This window comes from Balaenoptera borealis (genome assembly GCF_965194805.1).
Source record: "Balaenoptera borealis genome assembly, chromosome: 8".
Taxonomy (NCBI): domain Eukaryota; kingdom Metazoa; phylum Chordata; class Mammalia; order Artiodactyla; family Balaenopteridae; genus Balaenoptera; species Balaenoptera borealis.
In genome coordinates, this window is record NC_138865.1 from 63,651,319 (window position 1) to 63,677,515 (window position 26,197).

The 26,197-nt window shown below is 37.3% G+C and overlaps 1 protein-coding gene across 1 annotated transcript in view; it reads left to right on the forward strand.

The window, feature by feature from the left end:
• The window catches only part of PTPRD (protein tyrosine phosphatase receptor type D), a 2,142,992-nt gene that overhangs the window by 1,294,451 nt on the left and 822,344 nt on the right, over nucleotides 1-26,197 (forward strand). The window lies entirely within an intron of this gene.

The following is a 26,197-nucleotide window of genomic DNA, read 5'->3' on the forward strand; positions in this document are numbered from 1 at the left end:
TACAAACTGATTAGTTGAAGAGTTCCACCTGGTTAATTTGAGGGCAACAGCCTCTGCCATGTCCTCCCACCCTATATTTTGACCAGAGAGAGGAACTGAACTAGAGGCTGTTTTCATGGCTTTTTCACCTCTTGAAATATAGAAGCAGCCGTCCTGGCTGCTGCCAATCAGTTAACCTTCCCCCTACTTTCCCACTCATAAACCAGGACATCAATCTGCAAGTGTCAGGGAAATAAAGTAAGGTACCTCCTCAGAGAAAGCTGGAGGGATCTGTGAAATAACATGGCTATAAAGAATATCTTATGAGTTATGAAGGTGCAAAATGTCCATGGGAACAAACTTATTTCGTGAAGTAGAAATTTGCCTAAATTACCCGTGTTGGATACAGTCAAACTGTGATTATTTTGCAGTGTATGTCAAATGTAGTTGACTCTGTTCTGGGAACATTAAATACATCGATATCTGAATTTAACCAAACATGTAAGTGAATGCCTGATTCAAAACATGTCTTTTACGCTGCAGAAAGACCTACTATTGTATGCTATCGTGGAATACTTTCTTCTTTTTAAAAAATCCCATCTATTTCCAGAAAGTTTCAGAAACAGCTTTATTAGAAACATATGCACAAGGCACAAAGCAGGAAAATTAAAACAGGGTTATTGAGACCAAATATGCTAACCACAGGGCTAATTTAGTTGCTGTATTGGCCTCCACTTGGCAAGCTTTATCCACAGCTTTTTTTTTCCCCCTAGCAGTAACCTACCCCCAAATTGTTATTTTGGAATATGAAGCCTCATGAATAGTGCTGTCAACAATAAGTACAGAAATTATTTGCATATGAGTATTTCTTATAATTACAAAAAAGTCATAGACTTGAGCTTAGGTAGCACTCCACTGATCTATCTTTATCCAAATATTGAATTTAAGTGAACTAAAGGAAAGGGTACAAAGCATGATTTTCTTCCATTTTCCCCTACTAAAATTTCTTACAGCTAAGTTCTTCAAATTCTAAGCTTTTCCAAGAGTATTTCAAATATGATCCTTCTCACTTAAATATGAGTTTGTATATCACTTTGAAAACTCTGCTTGAAAAGGATGAAAAAATTACAGAATGCATATCCTGTTGAACTAATGCAGAACAGAAATCTTGCCTTTCTCATAGTTCCAGTCTCTTGCTGAAAATGGGGCCGATGCCCATTTCCTGCAGAGAATTGCAGACCTGGAACATGCAGCTGCCAGTTTTGACTCTCTGCCATATGCAGAACTGTTACATCCCATGGGGTAGAGGTTAGAATTTTGATCCACCTTCCTCCCTCACTCCACAGAAAATTCCTCCAAAGGTTTAGTTGTGCCCAGTATTCAATCTTCCTATCAGAGTCGAATTCAGTGTTGATATAGGTTTTATGCTTAATACGTTCAGACGGTTTTCCTTTGCTTGATAGTGCATATCTTTTGCCTGGTTCATTGTAAACAGTTATTCTATAGTAAAAAAATCATTAGGAAGAATTTTTAATTTATCTCTATGATTTTTCCTGAATACAAACTGAACAGCTGCTTTAAACTTTTAAGGAATTATAAGCAATTGACCCAATGTTTAAGGACATGTTTTTGATATTAGTTTCCTGGGTATCAAGTTCTTTACTTTAATAAACATCAGGAGATGTATTATCATTACAGAATAAATCATCTGTGAAACCTGATAATTTGAACAAAACATTTTCTGAAATATAATCCTTTTTATTTCTTTTTAAACCAGAGTAATCTCTGAAAAGAAAATCAGCTGTACAGTGTCAATCTGTACATCTTGAGACTCATTTTTCTAAAAATATTTTTGAACAGTATTTTAAAATCTATAAAAGTTTTTAAGTGCTTTTTTCACCCAGCAGCTTTATTTTAGCAATTCTATTTTTCTAATATTTTCATTTATAAATATCTCTAAATTGAGATCTGAAGAGGATATCCACTCACACTTATGCATATATAATAATGTGATATACTTTAAGTGGCACATAATATATAAAAAGAGGTCAGTTTAATGGAGAAACTGTGTACCAAAATACCCCTTCCTTTTGCTATTTTCATCGGACAATGTTTATGCTTTTTTGCTACTTAACAGCTGGGCTACTCAAATGAAACATAACTAAGAGGCCTATTTGGCGTCTTATAATTCAGGGAATGCCAAGATGATGCCCCAGGGAAGTTGCAGTGTTTCCTCTGGAGAATGTGGGCTGGGATATGGTCGTGGTGTTTCTTACCACTGCAGCTGCAATTGGCAAGCATTCAGGACAGTGGAGAAAGATACTCTTTGCTTGTATTCCCAGACCAGAAGAATAATGCTGATGATACCACCACAGGCAAAAGTCCTGGATTTATTTACAATGCTTACCTGCCTTGTCTGTCCCATTATACATGTGACCAGAGAGCTTGGCCTTAGTTTGTCTGATTTAGCAGCCTTCAACAGAGGAAGAAAAACACAAATGTCCTTTTTTGTACCTAAGATTATAGCAGGTGTGTTCATATTGGAAATACACTTCACTTGATCTTTCTTGTCAGAATGAGACAAATATATTTTGTTACCCAGGAAGAGAGGTGCAGGATTAAATGCAATGATGAGTTTTTAAGCTGATTACCACTACTCTTGTCTTAGCATTGAAACATCTTTTAAAAATGAAGTATGACACAGAGAAAGAAGTTAAACTGAGCATCAAGCAATGTTCAAGGCCCCTCTACACCTGGATCTATGAGTCACATAGGAGTGATTTAAAAATATATATGAATAAATTGAAAGCAAAAGGTGACAAAAATTTGACATTTTGAGAATATGGAGAAGGGCCAATAACACTGGAAAATGAAACAAGCAGTTTCCCAGAGATATTTTATTTTCTTTAGTCAGTACAGTGCAACAAGAATTTATTAAGCTCTTGCTATGTTCCAGGCCTGAATTCAGGTGTTCTATAAACAAGTATGTGTATGTTTCCTCCACTGACCCTGGAGGGTTTAGGTAGGAACAGAGTGAACATGCAAGGAAAAACTGTCATACAATGGAATGCATACTTTGTTAGCAACAGGAAGAAAGAGCTATTGCACTCAAGAGAGAAGAATAAATGTATGTCTTCTGTAAGAGAGGATGGGACCAGAGAATGCTTCCGAAAGGAAGCTGCTTCTGAAGTATTTTGTCAGAAAACATGTGGAGAAAACAGTACAGGCCAATCGAAGGCAAAGAGGAATTTGGCTGAAATGCTAGGTGCTAGTGTGGTGTTTTGATGGAAATGAGGTTTAACAGAGGAGTGGAAATGGCTCCAAGTAAGATGATGTCAATATTGGCTGGGGCTAGATTTTGAAGAGCCTTGACTATTATAAGAAGGAGTTTGGATTTCATAAAGCCCTTGGAAACAGACCTTTATAAGATCCTGAAAGACAGTTTTTTAGGAGGGGAATAATAAGAGAAAGATCAGAAGTAGCCGACACATTCCCAGATGAGAGTATAATGGCTGAGCTAAGGCAAAGGCTGTGATATTGAAGAGACAATAATGAATGAGGGTTTATTTATTTTATTCCAAATATTACTGGTCCAGAGAGATACACCTTGAAAGGAGATTTGGAAAATTAATAAGTTTGGGAAATACTGGATCACATTTTATTTTATTTACAGTGCACATAAAACACTAGGTACCAGTTACTCTTCCTAAGTAACTACAAATAATGACTCATTTAATTCTCATGCTAAAACCTTATGTGGTAGGACCTATTCTCATCCCCATTCTGCAGATGAAAAACATCATGCCTACCTAGAATCCCACCTTAGAAAGAGGCAGAGCTGGGGTGGGAACTAGTTGGCTCTAAACTACTAGGCCTGCAGCCTTCTAATAGAACCCCTTTGGCCAAGGGGGACTTTCAGTTCTCATTTGCATATTAATGCATCTAAATGGAATTAAAAATAAAAAAAGAAACTTTGCTAATTCTATCATTTCCTAAAAACATTTCTTCACAGCAACTTTCTTTTTCCATTTTTTGTTTTTTATTTTAATTTTTTTGTTTTTTAACATCTTTATTGGAGTATAATTGCTTTACAATGGTGTGTTAGTTTCTGCTTTATAGCAAAGTGAATCAGCTATACATATACATATATCCCCATACCTCGTCCCTCTTGCATCTCCCTCCCGCCCCCCCATCCCTATCCTACCCCTCTAGGTGGTCACAAAGCACTGAGCTGATCTCCCTGTGCTATGCAGCTGCTTCCCACTAGCTATCGATTTTACATTTGGTAGTGTATATATGTCCATGCCACTCTCTCACTTTGTCCCAGCTTACCCTTCCCCCTCCGCATGTCCTCAAGTCCATTCTCTAGCAGGTCTGCATCTTTATTCCCATCCTGCCCCTAGGTTCTTCATAACCATTTTTTTTTTTTTTTAGATTCCATATATATGTGTTAGCAAATGGTATTTGTTTTTCTCTTTCTGACTTACTTCACTCTGTATGACAGACTCTAAGTCCATCCACCTCACTACAAATAACTCAATTTTGTTTCTTTTTATGGCTGAGTAATATTCCATTGTATATATGTGCCACATCTTCTTTATCCATTCATCTGTTGATGGACACTTAGGTTGCCTCCATGTCCTGGCTATTGTAAATAGAGCTGCAATGAACATTGTGGTACATGACTCTTTGAATTATGGTTTTCTCAGGGTATATGCCCAGTAGTGGGATTGCTGGGTCGTATGGTAGTTCTATTTTTACTTTTTTAAGGAACCTCCATACTGTTCTCCATAGTGGCTGTATCAATTTACATTCCCACCAACAGTGCAAGAGGGTTCCCTTTTCTCCACACCCTCTCCAGCATTTATTGTTTCTAGATATTTTGATGATGGCCATTCTGACTGGTGTGAGGTGATACCGCATTGTAGTTTTGATTTGCATTTCTCTAACGATTAGTGATGTTGAGCATCCTTTCATGTGCTTGTTGGCAATCTGTATATCTTCTTTGGAGAAATGTCTATTTAGGTCTTCTGCCCATTTTGGGATTGGGTTGTTTGTCTTTTAGATATTGAGCTGCATGAGCTGCTTGTAAATTTTGGAGATTAATCCTTTGTCAGTTGCTTCATTTGCAAATATTTTCTCCCGTTCTGAGGATTGTCTTTTTGTCTTGTTTATGGTTTCCTTTGCTGTACAAAAGCTTTGAAGTTTCATTAGGTCCTATTTGTTTATATTTGTTTTTATTTCCATTTCTCTAGGAGGTGGGTCAAAAAGGATCTTGCTGTGATTTATGTCATAGAGTGTTCTGCCTATGTTTTCCTCTAAGAGTTTTATAGTGTCTGGCCTTACATTTAGGTCTTTAATCCATTTTGAGTTTATTTTTGTGTATGGTGTCAGGGAGTGTTCTAATTTCATTCTTTTACATGTAGCTGTCCAGTTTTCCCAGCACCACTTATTGGAAGGGGCTGTCTTTTCTCCATTGTATATTCTTGTCTCCTTTATCAAAAATAAGGTGACCATATGTACGTGGGTTTATCTCTGGGCTTTCTATCCTGTTCCATAGATCTAAAATTCTGTTTTTGTGCCAGTACCATACTGTCTTGATTACTGTAACTTTGTAGTATAGTCTGAAGTCCAAGAGCCTGATTCCTCCAGCTCCATTTTTCTTTCTCAAGATTGCTTTGGCTCTTCGGGGTCTTTTGTGTTTCCATACAAATTGTGAAGTTTTTTGTTCTAGTTCTGTGAAAAATGCCAGTGGTAGTTTGATAGGGATTGCATTGAATCTGTAGATTGCTTTGGGTAGTATAGTCATTCTCACAGTGTTGATTCTTCCAATCCAAGAACATGGTATATCTTTCCATTTGTTTTTATCATCTTTAATTTCTTTCATCAGTGTCTTATAGTTTTCTGCATACAGGTCTTTTGTCTCCTTAGGTAGGTTTATTCCTAGGTATTTTATTCTTTTTGTTGCAATGGTAAATGGGAGTGTTTCCTTAATTTCTCTTTCAGATTTTTCATCATTAGTGTATAGGAATGCAAGAGATTTCTGTGCATTACTTTTGTATCCTGCTACTTCACCAAATTCATTGATTAGCTCTAGTAGTTTTCTGGTAGCATCTTTAGGATTCTCTATGTATAGTATCATGTCATCTGCAAACAGTGACAGCTTTACTTCTTCTTTTCCAATTTGGATTCCTTTTATTTCTTTTTCTTCTCCGATAGCTATGGCTAAAACTTCCAAAACAATGTTGAATGATAGTGTTGAGAGTGGGCAACCTTGTCTTGTTCCTGATCTTAATGGAAATGGTTTCAGTTTTTCACCATTGAGGACGATGTTGGCTGTGGATTTGTCATATATGGCCTTTATTATGTTGACATAAGTTCCCTCTATGCCTACTTTCTGGAGGATTTTTATCATAAAGCGGTGTTGAATTTTGTCAAAAGCTTTTTCTGCATGTACTGAGATGATCATATGGTTTTTATTCTTCAACTTGTTAATATGGTGTATCACATTGATTGATTTGCGTTTATTGAAGAATCCTTGCATTCCTGAGATAAACCACACTTGATCATGGTGTATGATCCTTTTAATGTGCTGTTGGATTCTTTTTGCTAGTATTTCGTTGAGGATTTTTGCGTCTATGTTCATCAGTGATATTGGCCTGTAGTTTTCTTTCTTTGTGACATCTTTGTCTGGTTTTGGTGTCAGGATGATAGTGGCCTTGTAGAATGAGTTTGGGAGTGTACTCCCTCTGCTATATTTTGGAAGAGTTTGAGAAGGATAGGTGTTAGCTCTTCTCTAAAATTTGATAGAATTCGCCTGTGAAGCCATCTGGTCCTGGGCTCTTGTTTGTTGGAAGATTTTTAGTCACAGTTTCAATTTCAGTGCTTGGGATTGGTCTGTTTATATTTTCTATTTCTTCCTGGCTGTGTCCTGGAAGGTTGTGCTTTTCTAAGAATTTTTTTTTTCCATTTTTTAAAGTCCCATAAAACTATTGCCCCATGGAACTCAGTTTAGGAAATAATAGAAGAAGAGAAATAATTCAGAAGTAGAAAGCAATAAATATTGGTAAGCAAAATTCCCTTAATTACTCTATTTTAAATTAATTTTTTTATTATAATGTTATTATGTCAACACAGTTATAGATTATATAGTCATTTGATTATATCAACATCTATACTCTTCTTATTATATTTTCAGGAAAGAAGAGAGGGTTGCTTCATTCTAAAATAAGAAAATCAGAAGAAAAAGAAAGGCACAAAATAGAAAGAAAAAAAAGAGTTCTTTTCTAGATCTAAGTCAGAAATGAAGCTAAAGTTTTATAAGAACTCCCATAATTTCCAGGTTTACTTTTGGGCTTGCTCTCAATCCTGTTTCATTGTTCTCAGCTTCCTTTACCTTTCACTCTTACTTATTCAAGCATCACTATGAATGTGGAAGTTGATGGCAGTGTGGAAAATTAGGCTTAGTCTTTTGGGGGGATTGGGGAGAAAAAGAGATGAAGCAGGAAGGGGCAAGTTGGAAGCTGGTTCTGCATAGGATTTGAAATTTTAAATTCCTAAACCCAGGATTACATATTTGATCCTACTTCTTGCTTGTAACCCTGTGCGGTAGGTATTATTATCAGCGCATATTACAGAGGAGGAAACTGAGGTTGAGAGAGAGAAATGGCTAGGGCTTGGCAGCAGGTGGCTGTCAGCACTGGCATCAGCATCATAACAGTTAATATTTGTTGAAAACTACTACTTTCTAAGTATTGCACTAAGCTCTTTACATGGCTAAGCATATGTGATTTTCACAACTCTGTGAGGTAGGCCCTATTATAATCCCCATTGAAAAGGTAAATAAGCCGAGACTTAGAAGTTTAGCAACTATCCCAAGGTCACATAGCTAGCAAGACATGGAATCTGGATTCTAATCCAGGCAGGCTGACAGCAGAGTGCATGCTGGTAATCACTCCACCATGTATGTCCAATAATATGTGATACAAGTAACAGTCAAGGCAGAAGAAAGAGCATCACATGAACATCTGTAGAAATGCTTGCCCCTAATCTAGCAGGGTGTACAGTACTTGTCTGTTTACTCATCTGCCTTCTCCACTCTACAGTTGGCTGCACCAGGGCAGATACTGTGCTATTATACTGCTGTGATGGTCTGACCTCTTAGCATGATTCTTGTTATCTACAAGATTACATGAATGGTTCTTGAATGAATCAATGAATGATTGAATGAAGAAAGCCGTGAGCAACTACATGCGTTAGTTGTTAATTGTAAAGAAGGGTTTTAATCCAACTGTTTGAAATTAACCTGGTGGCTTGTACAAGCCCCTGAGGAGCTGCCTCCTTCATCCCCACTCTCTACCTCGAGTCTCTGCTCCATATTCGGGCGTCTAGTTCCTACAGCAGTGGGGGAAATTCCTCCCATGTCTGTCCCAGCCTGCCTGATCCATTGATCCATGGAGCAGTTCAGTTTTCTACCCATTGTAAAACCACATTTTGTAATATATTTTCACATGCGTTATCACATTCGATTCATGTAGCAACTCTGTGCAGTAGACAGGGTGTTTTTACTTTTGTCTAGAACTCAGGAAAGAGATTGGCAGTAAGTGGCAGGATGGCAAATCCATTTCTCCTGTAGCTTCATAACTTTCCCACTGAATACGTGTATGTATGCAACTACTCCATTGCATGCCCTGGTTAGAGCTACTACCAGGCATGACTTCCACAACTAATGAGTCTATGAAGAGACATGAGTAAGCAGGCATTAAACATTTCCCACCAGTGGATGAGTTTTAAAGGAACTTCCTTCCCCAAAATGAATGGGCAAGTTTCACCAGGTTGTGGTTTGCACCGATCATTAATACACAAATAAATCATCAAACTGATTCTTTACTGAAGCTATTATTCCCCAAAGGTGACCCCAACAGTAGTGCTGTATTTGAACAAATATCAAAGTACTGTGAGTTCAAGAGGCAGCAGAATATAGTGATTAGCGGCACAGACTGAACCCAGAAGGGCTGGTTCAAATTGTGGTCCTGCCATTTACAAGTCTGTGGTCTTGGTTAAGTTACATAACCTCGCTGGCCCTTAGTGCCTTCATTTGTAAAAAGTAGTAGTGTTAGTACGCATCACAGAGGCTTGCTGAGAGGGTTAAATGAGTTAACATATATCTATAGTGCTGACCACACAGGAGGCATTATGTAAATGTATCTATCAATATTTCTGCCTATAGTGTATTTTTAAACAGGGCTTTGGGGAAAAAATGGAAGTACTTGATAAAAATATTGGATTTTCCATCTCCCATTTCCCAGTTTAAAATTTTGTAAATGTGCACAAAAAAACCTCATGAGGAGGTTTCATTGACAGATTTCACCCTGGTGAAGATGTTAAATGGCCTTATTTACTTTCTCCTAATTGAGCAGCTCTAATAAGCTTGATCAGCTTTCCCTCCCCCACCTCCCTGCTTTGTAGAAGTATATTAAAAAAAAAAAAAAAAAGATTCTTCCCCTAACTGGTTTAACATTTAACAGTCACCAAGAGAAACTGTTCCATCATGGTGTCTTCCGGGTTAGTGGACTAGAACAAATTCGGCCCATTTAATCGTATGGCATCAGGCAGTGCTGAAAATGCAATTTGTTGGGAAATTTGTTTTTTGCATTTGCTATTAGAAGCCAAGTGTTCAGCTCTTTTTGCAGCTCTCCACTGGACCTTATCAGGAAACACACTAGCTGGAGGGCATCGGTAACACTGATCACTCGGAACGAAACCCAACAGCTGTGTTTTTGACAGCTGGAGCAGGCCTGATGTCCATCAGCAAATATCCTGGATACCTTGCACTTCTCCTTAGCTATGAGGAGGCAGGCAGCACTCTCTTGGTTTGGGAATGAGAGTTCTTTTATGGTTGCCATTTTGTCTGCAGGGTGGTAGGCACTAGAATTTGTTTATGTTCATCTGTTTGCCGGATATTCGCTGTCATTCTTATTATAAAAATAGGTAAGATATAAGGGAAGATGAAAATATACCAGGAACATGACAAGGCCGTTAGCAAACAAAAGCATACATACAACTATACCTATTCAAAAAATAAAGCTAAACAAGGGACAAGCTTTGCTATGGAAAAGGGAAAGGAAGCCCTTGGGATCTGTTGCTTTTTTCCTGCTCCTGTATTGCCTTCTACGTGTACGTTGTTTGAATCATAAAATGTGCAGTGAAGAGAAGGATGATCAGCTGTTCTTTAGTTTCCTCTGGCCTCGCACTTCACTTTCATCTACGCATCTCACTTGAAAAAGGACCCATATTCAGGAACATTCGGGACACGCTGTTGGATGCTAAATGTGCCTTTTGGCATGATGTGTCAGTACATCTGAATACAAAGGGACTAAAATCTATACCTTTACAATATGTTTGTAATAAATGCAACTTAATCACCCAAGTCATTTGGACCTAATCAATGGTGATCTCTTACAAATCAAGAGAGGAAAACAACAGCATTTGGTTTTTCAAGCGTAGTTTTAAATTATTTTAAGTGTAATTAAAACATAATGCATTTAATTTAGCATAGAGTACTTTCAAACGCCCATGACTGTGTACAAATAATAGGGCAACACTGTGTCTTGTGTTAACTTTTGTCCATATATCTGCATAAATATGGAGAAATCTTCCCTGTTGTCTCAAAAGCACCAGGTTTCTCAGACTCCCCCATACCCCTACCAGCTGCTTCCTAGTTAATGATACTTATTTCCTTCTCTCAGTTAATGAGTTCAGCTAAAGAGATGTGAAGTTAATCCTCTGTATTAAGATCTCTAACAGAATCTTGAACCACTGTGTACAGTAGTTTATTAAACCATCTTGAGAAAGTAAGTTTTAGAATTTTCACATAAGAGCCTACTTTGGGATTTTGTGTGATTATTTTATCTTCGCTGAATAAATAATTGTGTAATAATAGTTAAAATTTTAATCAGCATCTTACTCTTAACCTGACCTAAAAAGATACGTCACACTCTCAGAAGTTAGAGCCTATGGAATCTTACAGATGTCCAGGCTCATCCCTCATTTTAGAGGTGAGAATTCAAAGGCAAAGGCCAAGTGACTTATATCAAGATACATGGTACAGTAGGAAAGCCAGACCTAGCTCCTGCTCCAGTGTTCTTTTTACCACATCCACTCCCTAAAAGCAAAGGAGAAACTAGGTCAGACTGTAACAGTTGAAAGATTGCATCACACAAGAGTGACACACCAACTGCTCTCTTAGTAGGATTGATATGGAGTGCAGTATTCATATCAATACACAGTACACAGAGCTCATCTGTGTATCACTTCCTTACCTGGTAGTCACATCATGCTCATTGAGTCTGAGTGGCCTTGTCTATGTCTGCAAAATACTTCTATCTCAACATGCCAGATTTCTTGCTCCCTCTACATTTTTCTCCCAACTTTCTATTGATTGGCTATGTAGGGCATTTTTAAAATGGAATGAGCTAGCAAGCAGTTAAAAGAAGCATTTGCTTTGCTGCTCAATTGATTTGACCCAAGTACTATTGCAGGAATATACCATTGATAGATTTAAAATCACAAATTGTAAACAAACTAAATCATGGGAAGGCAAAATAGGAAAATATAAAGGATGGCTGGAAAAAAAAAAAAAGAACTAGCATAAAATAACTGTTTCAGCCTATGGGGAAAAATCACAAGGAAGTCTATAGGTGGCAGGGGACATTCCCTGTGTACTAGTGAAATTACTATGATTTTCCTTAGTCTTTGGCAATAATTTTATGGCAGTTGTTAATTTTAATTTTTTTCTTCTACATATGTGCTAATAGAATATTTTAAGCAATAAAGAACATTGCTAAGAACATGAAATTCTTAATAGCACGCAAGGTACTTGTCTCTTCCTTCCCTTTTTCACTCAACAGTATACCATGAAGATTACTCCATAGCAGTATATAGAGATATCCCTCATTCCTTTCACAGTTACATAGCTCTCCATTACATGGACACACCGTAATTTATTCTACCAGTCTGCTACTGATGGACATTCGAGTTGTTTCAAGTAGTTTGCTATTACAAATAGTCTTACAATGAATAACTTTGTGTATGTACCGTTAGATATTTCTGCCAGTGTACTTTTGGGATAGAGTTCTAGAATTGGGATTTCTGGGTCAGTTTGGCTAGATGTTGTCAAATTTTCCTGAATAGTAGTTGTAACATTTTGCATTCCCCCCAGCAATGTAACAGAGACCATCTCTCTACAAAGCAAATCTTCACAAAGTTCCACCAACATCACATGGTGTCAAACTTTTGAATTTTTGTCCATCTAATAGCTTTAGTGTATATTCCTTATTATGAGCAAGATTCAAACATCTTTACATATGGTAAAGAGCCATTTGCATTTCTTTTTCTGTGAACTGTTTATTTCTCCAACCCATTTTTCTGTAGGATTTTTTTTTCTAATTTTAGGAGCTCTTTATATTTTAGGAAAATATAATCTATTTACTGACACCTCCAAAATTAATATCCCCAGCACTGACTTCTACATGAAACTCAAGATTCCTGTGTCCAACTCTGTACTCCACATCTTCACATGGTTATCTATTATGCATCTAAAATTTAACAAGTTCAAGATGGAAATCCTGATTTCTCACCACATGCTAAGTCTTCTCTCTAGTCTTCCCCCACTCAGTAAAGCAGCTCCATCATTCTAGGTTTTTCAGGCCAAGAAGCTTAGAGTCATCCTTGACTGTCCTCATTTTCAGTTTGCACAGTGATTCCATCAACAATCTCGGTTGATTCTACTTTCATATTATATCCCAAATCTTACTACTTCTCTTCAAATCTGTTCAACTCTGATCTGAGCTGTTATCTCACAGCTGGATTATTGCAATAGCCTCCCTGCGGATCTCTTTTGCCTCTCCCTCCCCTATCCCCAGTATGGTCTTCACATACTTGCCAGAGTGTCCCTTTAACAACACGTAAGATCATGCCCTTCCTCTGCTCACAAGTCTCCAGTGTCCCCCCATCATAAAATCAAAAGTCCTTTGAATGCTCTGTAAAGCTATGTGTCATCTGGTCCACCATCTTCTATCACTCCCTAGCTCCTGCTTCCTTCCCTAGCACTCAGTTTCAGCAACACTGGTCTCTTGTTGTCCTTTGAGCAAACTCATCTTATGCTAGCCATAAGCCTTTTAACCTTTGCCAACTCCTGTAACTGGAATGCTTTTCTCCCAAGGTATCTCCGTGGCTCACCCTCTCATTTTCTTTTAATTTGTGCTTGTAATGTTCCACATCCCTAAGTACTTTCATGAAAGCTCCCTGCCCCCCAAAATAATAAGCCTGTGCTCTGCTACACTCACTACTCCCCTTTATCATGCTCTTCCCTTCGAGACACTTAGGACCAACTGGCATAATGATTTGTTTATGGTGTTGTTTGCTTCCCCCACTGGAGGGTAACCATGAGGACATGAACTTTGTCTAGTTCACTGCTGTGTCCGAAGCTTCTGGAATAGTGCCTGGCACAAAGTAGGAACTCTGTAAATTTCTTATACATGAGTGAATGAAGGAATAAAAGAACAGATGAATATAAAGTTATATTTTATTGACTTTGCAATTACATCAGGCAGAAATAACTGCAAACTAGCATAATGACAAAAACTAAAGCCTATAAGAAAGGTATAAAAATGAATACTTGGTTTTAGGAAAACTGTGGTCAGTGTCACCTTGGATAATGCAAAGAAAAGAAAAACCTCTTAATGATGCTTTGTTTTATAGAATTCTATGGAAGGATGTTTTATACAGAATCTAAATTTTGGAATACCTTTATAGATTTTTTTGTACCATAATCATCATCATCATCATCATTTTTATTATCATTATTAGAAGTAACTGAGCATGAATCCTGAGCAATGTATCACTAAGTACTTAGAATTAAATACACATGATCCCCACTCATCAAGAGAAGGGAGATCAGTGTATAGTTCAGTATGAACTGGTAAAGAACCTAGTTGATATTTACAGTATTATGTGATTACATGAGAGGCACTGGTTTCAGTTGTCTGAATTAGACATGTTTACTTAGTGTTCTAACATGAATATGAAACTTGATTGGAATTCATTTGGAAACAACAAGAATTCTTCCTACCTGCTGTTTCTTAGTTAAGAGAAGATTCAAATTCAATTCAAGAAGATACTCTTTTTTTCTTTAATAAGTGATTTATAATTTCGCTGGTTCTAATTTAGTGTAAGCAAAGCATCAGATTAGTAATGTGTTTAATATGAGTTATTAAGTTCCCATTAGACTAAATTACCACCCCTAGAGATCTGCAAAGCTACTCTGAATTAATTTGCATTCTGTAATAGCCACACACTGCACCTTTTATTAAATGCCACAGATACTTTAGGGTGTATATCCTAACATGCTCCTCCAAGAACAATAAGTCATCTTAGGAACGCTGAAATTCCTAGTTCTGTATATTGTTTTATAATAATAATGGTTCTTGAAGATTTTTTTGGTTCTTCATATATATGAATATATACATGTATGTATATATATATATAGGCACAGTTTCCAGATAATCCATGTCCAAATCCATGTTCACAAAGCTGCAACAGGGCCAAAACTACATTGACTATTTACGCTTTTTCCAACTTTTCAAAGCCATCAATTTAGAACCGCCTTCTAATTGGCTGATTTAATATTTGATTGCAATATCTTGCATAAATATGTACAATCTAAACAATTCATCTGTACATTTTATCAAAATTGAGCCAGATCTATGTAGGGTGTACCTACTCTATAGCTGGAATAAAGGGGCTTGTGAGTATTGCCTACAGACCTTGAGTTCCCAAGAATGCTTAGGAGTGAGGAAACTATTTTTTTTTTAATTTTATTTATTTATTATTTTTTTTTGGCTGCATTGGTTCTTCTTTACTGTGTGCGGGCTTTTCTCTAGCTGCAGCGAACAGGGACTACTCTTCGTTGCGGTACGCAGGCTTCTCATTGCGGTGGCTTCTCTTGTTGCGGAGCACAGGATCTAGGCGCGTGGGCTTTAGTAGTTGTGGCACGTGGGCTCAGTAGTTGTGGCTCACGGACTCTAGAGCACAGGCTCAGTAGTTGTGGCTCACGGGCTTAGTTGCTCCATGGCAAGTGGGATCTTCCCGGACCAGGGATCGAACCCGTGTCCCCTGCATTGGCAGGCGGATTCTTAACCACTACACCACCAGGGAATTCTGGAAACTTTCTAAAGTGTCTAAACTAGGCTTTGTCCAAACATAAATGGATTAAACTAGCTGACAAAGTTTTAATAGCATATTAGCACTATCAATAAATTTATGAATTTGATTTTGTGATAATAATTAAGAGAACTCCAAAGAAGGAGGAAAAAATATAGCAACTGTTTATAGAGAGACATGCTTGCAGTGAAAAATGTGGTCACTGGAAGCATCCGGCATATTAACTAATGAAACAGGGCCTGTGCATATTTACTAACCACGTTTCTGCAAAGCAGATTTACCACTCAATTCCCCAAAGCTAAAGAGGGTATCAGGCTGTATTAGAAATCAGAGGTCCCAATTCTTGAACTCACATGATGAACTCACATCTGTTCCCTGGTGTACAGCATTAATTTTAGCAGTAATGTAACCAGTATTAGTCTGAGTTGACCTAGAAAGGCACTGGATCGCTCAGGGCAAAATTCTCAGTTTTCCCAATTTAATCTGCTCCCCAAATCAGAGACCTATCATCTCTGTCTTTATCCACACTGTAAAGACGAAGAGTTTACTGAACAGAGAAAGCCAGGTTCTATAGCTTCATTTTCTTCTTTTTCCAATCCCTCTTTTACTCTACTGCCAAATTGATCTTTCTAGAGCACTTCTCTGAAACAGTCATTTTCTTCTATATAAAAATTGAAGGACCTTCTTCTGTGTTTTAAAGCATAATTTGTTTGAGTTTGTAAAAACATGTGCTTGATACATCAGAAACTGAAAAAAAAAAAAAAAAAAAAAGCATGCAAAGAAGAAAGTGTAAATTACCTGTAATCCAATTTGGATACTTTGGGGGATATGACTGTGGCAGAGGTGGAGAGAATGGATTAAAGGGAGGAAAGTTTGAGGATAGGAAAAATGGCTGAAAGGCTTTTGTATTAGCTCAGGAAAGATGGATAAGAACCTTACTGTAACAGTGAGATCGAGAGGAGGGTTAAAATGATATTTAAGAGACTGAATTAATGACTTATAGAGGGATAGGAAGAAATAATTTCAAGTTTTCTAGTTTGAGAGAATTGATAGATGGTAATGATGTGAAAAACAGAGAGACACTGAAATTCCTGTGGGAGGTATGGTAAAGCATAATGGAAAATGCATGGGTTTCAGTGGATCAGGTTTTAGAATAGACTCACATCCAAGTTTTACCATATACCAGCTGTGTGACCTTGAGTGCATGACCGAGCCTTTCTAAGTTTCAGATAAAAGAGAAAAAAAATCTGATTTTTCAGAAGTCTTTGAAGTTTAAACTGGATGAAATACCTAAAGTGCCCAGGCAGTACCTAGCACATAGTATGTTCTCAGTAGTTCATAGCTGTTAATATGATTGTTGTTTCTAGATTGAGATGGCAGGTAGGCAGCTGGAAACAGATGTCTAGGTCTCAAAAGGAGGATGAAGATGGGAGATGTGAAGAAACATCAAAATTTAAGGGGCACATGAAAGAAGAGTCAGAAAAGGACTCAATTAAATAGAGGTAAGAAAGCCAGTCTTCAAAGGTCAAGACCAGAGGGGCCATAAAGTCCCTGTGTGTGCAGTTGTGCTCTGTGCTAACTGAGCCTGTCTTTCTGAGAAGGTCATGATATGGGCTGCAGTTCAGATGATCACTTTTTCGGAGCTTATTGCCTCTATACACATGTCAGTCATGCTGCTACTTCACACCTGTAAGACTGAAGTCTCAAGGCAACAGCTAATGATGTACCAGGCTTTCCTCCCCAATTAGACAGGATTCTGATAAAAGAGGAGACTTGATCAAACTTGGATCTGATATAATGTGGCTTCCTCAAAGTCTGGATTTAGTAACTTGTGATAGTTTTCTTTGGGGAATTTTGTGTTAAGAAAAATTTTCATCTTGGTTTAACAGTAGTAGAAGACTGAAAAACAGCTATTAGGGATAGCTTTAATCTCTTCTACCCAATACTAAAGATGTCCAGAAGAAAATGGAAAGCTTTTAAATACATAGGGGTGTTAAAGGGAAGTATATAATTAATGTCTAACCAGCTTACATCAAACCTTGTCAATAATCTGTAGAAATGGAAGAGAGCAATGGATCAAACAATAAGATCCGTGTTGCAATAGAGTACAAATTCAGTAGAGTGAAGAGATTCCACCAATGTTAATTACTCTTGCTGGAAAACTGGGATTTCTGAGCCCTGGTCTCTCTGCTAGCATGTTCCCAACATCTGCATGTCCTTCTGCAGCACACTATCCAAAGTTCATCCAGATGCCATCACTACCATGGGGCCTTTTCTCACCTTCCAATTGAAAATGAGCACCTCTTGCACCAGAATCCACCAAAAATTTGTGTACATCTCTCATAGTGCATTCAACACATTCTGCTTCTTTTTATAAGTGTTTCATACTCAACAAAGTCCTTGAAGGTAGACTGTTCCTCATTATCGTCTTTTTGCTCTGTGCCACAGCTCCCAGACCTGTGTTTTCTACAAGTCGATGTTGAGTAAAAATTTGGTGACTATCCTTAAAATAATTTAAGAACTGTGCTATGATTATCACCTCAAAATTAATCCAAATAATCAGTTTATTTAAATTATTAAATAAGTCAGAGTTATTTTGTATAGTATTTTGCTGTCAGTAGAACATTATTTTCACCTTTTAAATGCATTGTTAACATCATGGCATTTTTAAATTGTTTTTATTGAAAAGATTTTTTTTATAAGTCTCTTAGAGAAGTTTGACATCTGGGCCTAATCATAATCCTATAATAACAAATCAATGCTTTTTTTGTTTTTTTTTTTAAATCACAAAGCCTCCAATATTGTACTCTATTCACCACTGGGTTTTCTATCCTATTGCCTTACACACTTAACACACTAGTTAATATTTGCATTATTCTTAAGACGACTGAGCAAAATAAACTTAGAATCAGCAGAACTATTGATTTTGAAGCTTGCTGTGCTCACCTTTACCAAATATAAGTTGTCTAGACAAACATATTCCATGCTTTTCTTCACTATGATAAAAATAGGAAGGACCTTGACACCAAATGCTAACACAAGAGTTTCTTTCCATTGCCTATTTTCCTGTTTCCTTCCACTCAGCTCAGCATTGCTTTTTAATGCTCCCTATTTTCAACATTTATTTTAGTTTTCCTCTTGCTTCTGACATATGTGTGGTAGAATATGACAATTTTATATGTTGTTTACAAAAAGAGAAGAATGCTTTCTTGAAGATATCACTGTTTGTAGTTAAATAAGCCACTTCTCATGATAAGAATTTTCTTATATTATTCAGAGGTTTCTATTCTTTTTCCCTTATGTCTTGATAATAGTCCTGCTATTCTAACCCTTCAGTGAAACCATGTTTAGTACATATTTTGAGATATTTGCAGCAAATACTGTTCTTCATGTAAGAGGAGATTAGCTTTTTAATAATAGCTTCTTTTGAATTAGGAAAGAATTTCTACAATAGAGAGGGAAACCACATGGGGGAATGTAATCGATGATGGTTTTATGCAGACATTAATAATTTCTTTGTTCTGAAGCTTTTTGCAGTTTTTGGTTAGAAGGGTAAGGGAACTGCCACCACTATCCAGCCATTATTTTATTCACTGCAAAAGCATTAGTGATTATCCAGGGTATATACTGATACCTTTTAAAGAATCAATTTTTAGCAGACCTCTACCAAATAGGGATATCTTTCATAAAGATTCACAATCGCTTTGCACAGTGGTATAATGAAAAAAAAAAAAAAAAAATGAGATCTGTAACCAGACAGTCTTGGTTGGAATCCTGTGTACCTTAGGCAAATCATTTCACTAACTTTGCCTTTGGTTCCCTTATTTGTAAAGTGAGGGGACTGTAAAGTTAAATAAGATTACATAACGTAAAATATCAACTAGTGCTTAACCCATAAATGGATCTAACAGGTATAGACTGTCTTCATTCTCAGAGATTTAATACCTGCTTGATCCAGATAAAGAGGAGAGAGAGCGCTCATTTTGGAAACGTAAGGAGAAACTACCAATAAAGTGGATTATATTCATACTAGATTAAGTGATAAGGAAATACTTTGTTTTATGTAACAAAAAGTCCAGATATCAGAAAGACTCCCCGTGTAGGATATCATGGTTTCTGCTCAAATTCACAGTGATTCCTCCCTTCTATCCTCCTCCTCACCTTGGCTTTTTTGCCAAGTTTCCTCCCTCCTAGTCCCAAGATAGCTGCCAGATAGAACAGGAACACTCATTTCCTTGCTCACACACAGTGACGGTCAAAACTGTTCCTCAACCATGGCCTGTTAAACTGCCCCTTTGATCTAATTAGGTCATCAGATCTTGTGCCCGCCACTAGACCCATAACAACCTCGTGTAGGTAAATAGGTATTCCCAATTTTCAGTCAGAAGTTCAAAGACTTGCTAGACCACACTGCAAAAAGGAGGCGAGCTGGAATCAGAATGCAAGTTTCTAATGCCAAGTCCAGTGACCACAGCAGGGCCATTCAGGTTTATCACTAGGATTAGAAATACATACATACATACCTATAAATGTATTGTGTGTATATAAACTACTTCAGCATCTGTTTTCATAAAATTATTTTCGAGACCTTATGTTACATTTTAAATTATTTTACCTTAAGAAGTTGACCTGGGCTTCCCTGGTGGCTCAGTGGTTAAGAATCCGCCTGCCAATGCAGGGGACACGGGTTCGAGCCGTGGTCTAGGAAGATCCCACATGCCGTGGAGCAACTAAGCCCGTGCGCCACAACTACCGAGCCTGCGCTCTAGAGCCTGCAAGCCACAACTACTGAGCCCATGTGTCCCAACTACTGAAGCCCGCGCACCTAGACCCCATGCTCCGCAACAAGAGAAGCTACCGCAATGAGAAGCCCGCGCACCACAACGAATAGCAGCCCCTGCTCACTGCAACTAGAGAAAGCAGCGCATAGCAATGAAGAACCAAAGCAGACAGAAATAAATACAATAAATAAATTTATTAAAAAAAAAAAAAAAGAAGTTGACCTGCATAGCTTAAATGTTTTGGAATTCTTTAGTCTTGGCATATTTCTGAAATATTTTTTTTTCAAATGCCATTTAACTTGTTTACATTCACCTTTCCTAGTTTTGTACTAGGTCCCTGAATAAGGGAATGTGCTTAAAGGTCTTCCTTGTTTTCTAAAGTCAATTCCTATCCCAGCAGTAATACGTGCACAGCACCCAGAATCCTTCCTTGAGGTATAAGCTTAGTTTTATGTATATTGCAAAGTACTCTAGATACAACAGCCAACCATCCCCTCTGCTTTGTCTTCTTACCTAGAAGGATGAGATTGTGTTTCCTTTTGCACTCATTGTCAGTGAAGCCCTTCAAGTCTTAGCCAACTTTCAATCTGTACCTTCTAGATAACACTTGATCTGCTGTCCAATGGATATCTTTGGTGTTATATACATAATTAATCATAAGTTGTGTCCTCCTTCTGTGACTGAGAAGTTCTCTAAAAAACACCCAAGCTATGATGAATTTGGAAGCCAGAGGCCTCACCTTAGAATCAAAGGCAGACCTCACATAATGGAATTCAGGTAGGGACCAATTAAGGAGTTCGCTCCACTACCGCCAGTCTTTTGAAGCTATACTGTATAGCCATTTATCCAGAGGGGAAAATCAGATGCTTTCCATGAAGACAAGACACTGCTTCTAGACACCCTCAGCCAGTGGAATAATAAGGTTTCTGTCCAGTTCATTTTTATTTTAGAACATGTAGGAATTTAAGTTTAGGTTAAAACTAACTCCATATGTTTGCATTTGGGCCCATTTCCCTCAGTAACACTATCCCATTGAAATATAAAATCTTAGGCATTCCAACCTGAGTTACTAAAAATATTTATGGAGAAGATATTACCTAAAATTCACAAGACTGACTTTATTCAGAGCAAGAGAAAACTAAAGTGGTATGCTTCCACATCTCATGTGTCTACCAGCAGCTTTGTTTATCCTAAAACATCTTTAACTTCTAAGTGGTTTCATGTTTACTGAATGGATAAAGGAAAAATCAAAAGAAAAAAATGATTTAAACCTATCTGACAAAGGGCTACAAACTCCCCACAGGAGAGCTAATTTCCAGTGAAATTTTAATTGGATACTTAGGGTAGAGTAGAAGAATGAACAAAATTTACATTTTAAGTTTGCTTCCATTTTATGATGCATGTTTTCAACCCAGTTAATTGCAAGTGTATTTATAGCCCCAAAATCACCCACTGGAAACTATGGAAGATTAAAGAAATACAAAGCCACAGATCTAAGTGAAATTAAAATAATAACTGAACTCAAGTAAATATAAGAAAAACAAGATTTATAACTAAAAATATGAGCCAAAATATATGCATGCTTTTACTCCCTTGTAGAAAGTCAGAATTCCTAGCAGTCTTCCTGTGTTCTTTCACTGCTCAACACCCAGTCAAAATTATTCTTTTCCTAGATTAGTCCTTGCCTGAGTTTTAAGAGATATCAGTGTCAGAAATCTTGATGCTGTGTAATCTCCTTGTCTGACAAAAGGGTGAGCCAATTTTTTCCGGAGGTAATTTTTCCATAGCCGGGACTGGGGCTATAAAAAAGAAGAACCATAACAATTAGATACACAGAAAAGGAACATTCTTTCTTTCAGTAACCATTTAACATGAAAGGAGCGGTGACCAGGAAAAGGAAGTCAAAGTAGAATGAAAGACTTGTGCAACAGGGTAGAAAAATAATGACATGTGGAGGCAAGAGAGATGACACATGGGTGTGCCATCAGTCCAGCCGGTGACCTCCAGGAACACACCTGTAGTTGAAGAGCTGGACTTATTGCTTGTTGCAGCCTGGGAGACCGTATACCATGGAGAGTTACAGGGAACTTCAGTAAGAGGGTGATAGGATTTTGGCTTGTGTTAAATGCTTTTGAGGAGAGTGTAAGGAAATGGGGCTTCGCTCTTCATGAAATGCTGCCAGTAACTCTACAACTGGGTATCTTAATCTTACCTAGAAGGAGGAAAGACCAAACAAAGTCTATTACTGGAAAAGAAGCAACAGTCCAGTCACTCATATGAGCCAGGATGAGGGATGTTTGATCATTTTTTACTTTTCACAATGTTCATGTTTTTATCTATTTTCAGACATGATAATGGAGTGGGCTTGTTTTTGTCTAGCTCCACCATGGCCACAGAGTGAAACTGTCTGATGTTGATGTGCTCTGAAAATATTTATGTTCGACAGGAGAATTCTGAGACTTAGCTGTGAGGACCAGGCGGACCCCAAGGCCTGAATGATGGGAGCAGGCTGGCTCCTAGATATGAGGTGTTGGTTTTCTCTTTCCTAGGAGGAAGCATACGAAGATCAGAGTAAGAAAAAGTGCTAATAAATATAGTTAATATTTTTTTATTGAACACATATTACATGTCAGGCACAATGCTAAATGCTTCATGTGTGTGATTTAATATTCACAACAGTCCAATGAATTAAGTACTATTTTAGTACACATGTTTGCCAGTAAAGAAAATAGGGCTTAGAGAAATAAATATACTTACTTAAGATGGCACCACCTTTAAAAAGTTGGGGTTAGAATCCTAGACCTGACTTTAGAGCCAATGTGCTTAATCACTGCTTTACAGAAGAAAGTGGATAAGAACACAGCATTGGGGTATTAAGAGATAAGCTTCTCCATTAAACTATAGGGCACATGAAGGCAGAGATATTACATTTTTCATTTTTGAATTTTCTAGTTCAACCAGTGACTTGCCTACAGTGGTGCTTAATAAATATTGAATGATCGGTTAGATGGGTGATGGATGGAATCAAAAGTTCACACTTGATCAGGGTCATGACTGTTTGATATAATTTCACTCTGTGTCCCAGGCAGTAGGAAGAAACCTTAAACTGTTAGTGGTAGCAATTATTCAGCTTTCTGATTGCATGTGATTTTTACCATACAATGCTGTGCAGATATTCTTTTTTTTTTTTTTTTTTTTTTATCAAGGGGAGGTAGAAAGGAACTTGATTAGATACCAAGGGTGGGGGAATTCTTTTTTTTTTTAGACACCAATTGTACTTGAACATTTGTTATTTTATTTTATTTTTAATTAATTAATTTATTTTTGGCTGTGTTGGGTCTTCGTTTCTGTGCAAGGGCTTTCTCTAGTTGCGGCAAGCGGGGGCCACTCTTCATCGCGGTGCGCGGGCCTCTCACTATCGCGGCCTCTCTTTTTGCAGAGCACAGGCTCCAGACGCGCAGGCTCAGTAGTTGTGGCTCACGGGCCTAGTTGCTCTGCGGCATGTGGGATCTTCCCAGACCAGGGCTCGAACCCGTGTCCCTGCATTAGCAGGCAGATTCTCAACCACTGTGCCACCAGGGAAGCCCCATGCAGATATTCTTAAAGGTAGACCATTATCTTATTTTCCACATGAGAATGTGAAAGTTCAGGTATGTTAAATCCTCACCCAAAATCTCAGAGCTGCCAAGTGGCCAAACATGGGCTGGACTCCTGGCCTCCCCAACTTTCAGTCCCATGGACTATCCTACAAACTGTAGAACATTTTTCCTTATAATTTCCCAAAATAATTTAGGTACAGGATGGAATTTCAGATTGCATAAAATGTTTTTCTCACAATTTCTAAACATCAGCATTTATGAAACATTTCTACTTAATTAGTCATGATGAATGTATGACCTGTCCACAATTCTGTTTCCAGCACTGTTTTAGGTAATTGTTCTCTCTTGCCCTTGACAGCCTATAGCTCTTTCAGTTCCTCAGCACTGTGAAAAATCTATAGTCCGTGTAAAAAAATTATCTTTGTGTGCACACATTTTTTTTTCGCATTTAAATAATGTTTATGATTAAGGAAAACTGCTAATATCTGGCTAAAAGCAACAGTGCTACAGACTCTTTGAAGGAGGTGAATGCTCCATTCAGATGAAAGATCTTAAGCTGTGTGATGAATTGAGGAAAAAAAAAAAACACACAATATTTTAATAAAAAACCTGAAGACCGCAAAAGTTCATATTATATCAACTCGCTGAGAAACATACTGAAACAGAGGCTGCCATAGTTCTTGTGTAATCTCCTAGAAATATGTCTTCCTGTTGGCCTGGTAGGAATAGGCCTTCCTGTAGGCCTGTAGTTAGGTTGAATTTGATAGTTTATTGATAATGGACACTGAGCTCCAATCACCCAAAGATCTTCCATTTTCAAAGGATCATCTTTGCATTCCACACACAGAATATTCTGATTCATTTTGCAAAACCAAACTTTAAACTGAATGTCTTTGTGAATTACTTGAGTAGCATTGTGAAATTGAGCTTCAGTGTGAATTATCTTTCTTTATCTCAGACTTTGGGTAAAGTTTTCATAGCTTTGAATGCTGTCACAATGACAGCCTAAAGATTTGTTTATTTGAAAAGTCTCTGTGTGTGTGTGTGTGTGTGTGTGTGTGTGTGTGTGTGTGTGTGTATATATATATAAACATACACATATATATACACATATATACACCTATATGCACACATACACATATATAAATACATAGATAATATATATAAATATGTAGTATAATTGTTATACATAGGGTTCATTGTGTTAGATTGGTCCTTGATAATATTATTGATTTATTTATATCTTTCATATCTTTCATTTGGTGGAATGAGAAAACTAAAGCTAAAAAAGTTTCACTAATTTACTGAAGATACCTATTTGATAAGCTACAGAACTCATACTAGAACCCAAGTTTTTAGATGCTCAGTGAAGGATTTTGTTCCCTATCCCCCTCAATAATATATAATATATGTATAATATTTAGAAATGCTACATAAATGCTTCTAGAACCACTGTCTCACTAAGGCTCTGGATCCTAGAACCCTACTTCAATAAATAAAATCAAACCCGTATAAGTCAGTTGACAAGCTGCCCACTTCTCGTTTGTCTTTACACATTTCTCTTGTCGATCCCTTCTTGATAGAGCAACATTTAAATGTTTATACAGCTTTACAAAACCAGAAGAGATTACGTATTATGTTGCTCCCCTTTTAAACTAGACTTCAAATAACATAATTATCATTTTCATGTGGAACTTTTCCCTCTGGATATGATTTTTAAAGATTGTATCTGACCTTGAATAAAGCAATATTCATTATCTCTACATATTACTGCAATTATCAGTCATATTTATCAGGCTGTGGATTTTAATTTAGCATAATTTAGCAAAAAGAAAAACATAAAAACATCAGCTGGTCACTCACTATTATATATTTACATCTGACGAACTATTTGTCTATGGAATTTCATAGTCAGGTCATATGCCTTTAAATAGACAGGCAAAACAGAGGAATAGAACATTCTGTTGACAGGTAAATGTGAATCAATCTGGTTTCTTTCAAAGGAAAATAATCAAGCTCTTTTCAAATAATGTAAAATGCAAAATGATTGCCTGTTGGAGGGGGTGGGGAAGCCTAGGAGCTTCTCTTCTCAGAGAAATGATTGCCGTATTCTAGCTGGAGGAACATATGCTACAGCTTATCTTGTGATTTCTCTGCAGTCTCTGATATTTATTAACAGTTGATTTCCTGTCATTGCTCTTCTTCCTCCTCTTTCCTCCTACAGTGTAAATTAGTTTCCCCAAATGTACATCTCGCCTTCATTTTCTTATCAGTCTTGCAAAAAGGGTGATTATTTCATTATTGGTTTTGAAGAGTCTTTCATATTAAGTGGTGCAGCTCTGGTTTCAGGCAGACATTTAACAGACTCTTATTTGTTTCATTCTTTGTCTCATCATCTTAATCAAAGCCCCCTGAGACCGAGTCTTTTCTAGTAACAAACAAGAATAAAAGGAAATTATAAATTGTTGCTTCCGTGGAAAATGCAGTATTCATCAGGAATGCCTGGTGGGATTGAAACAGGGTAGACTTCAAACATGTGAAAACAATTGTACTCACCTATGAAAAACCTTTTAATAGCTAGTATACCTGTCTTCCAAGTCTCTTGTTAGCTTAATA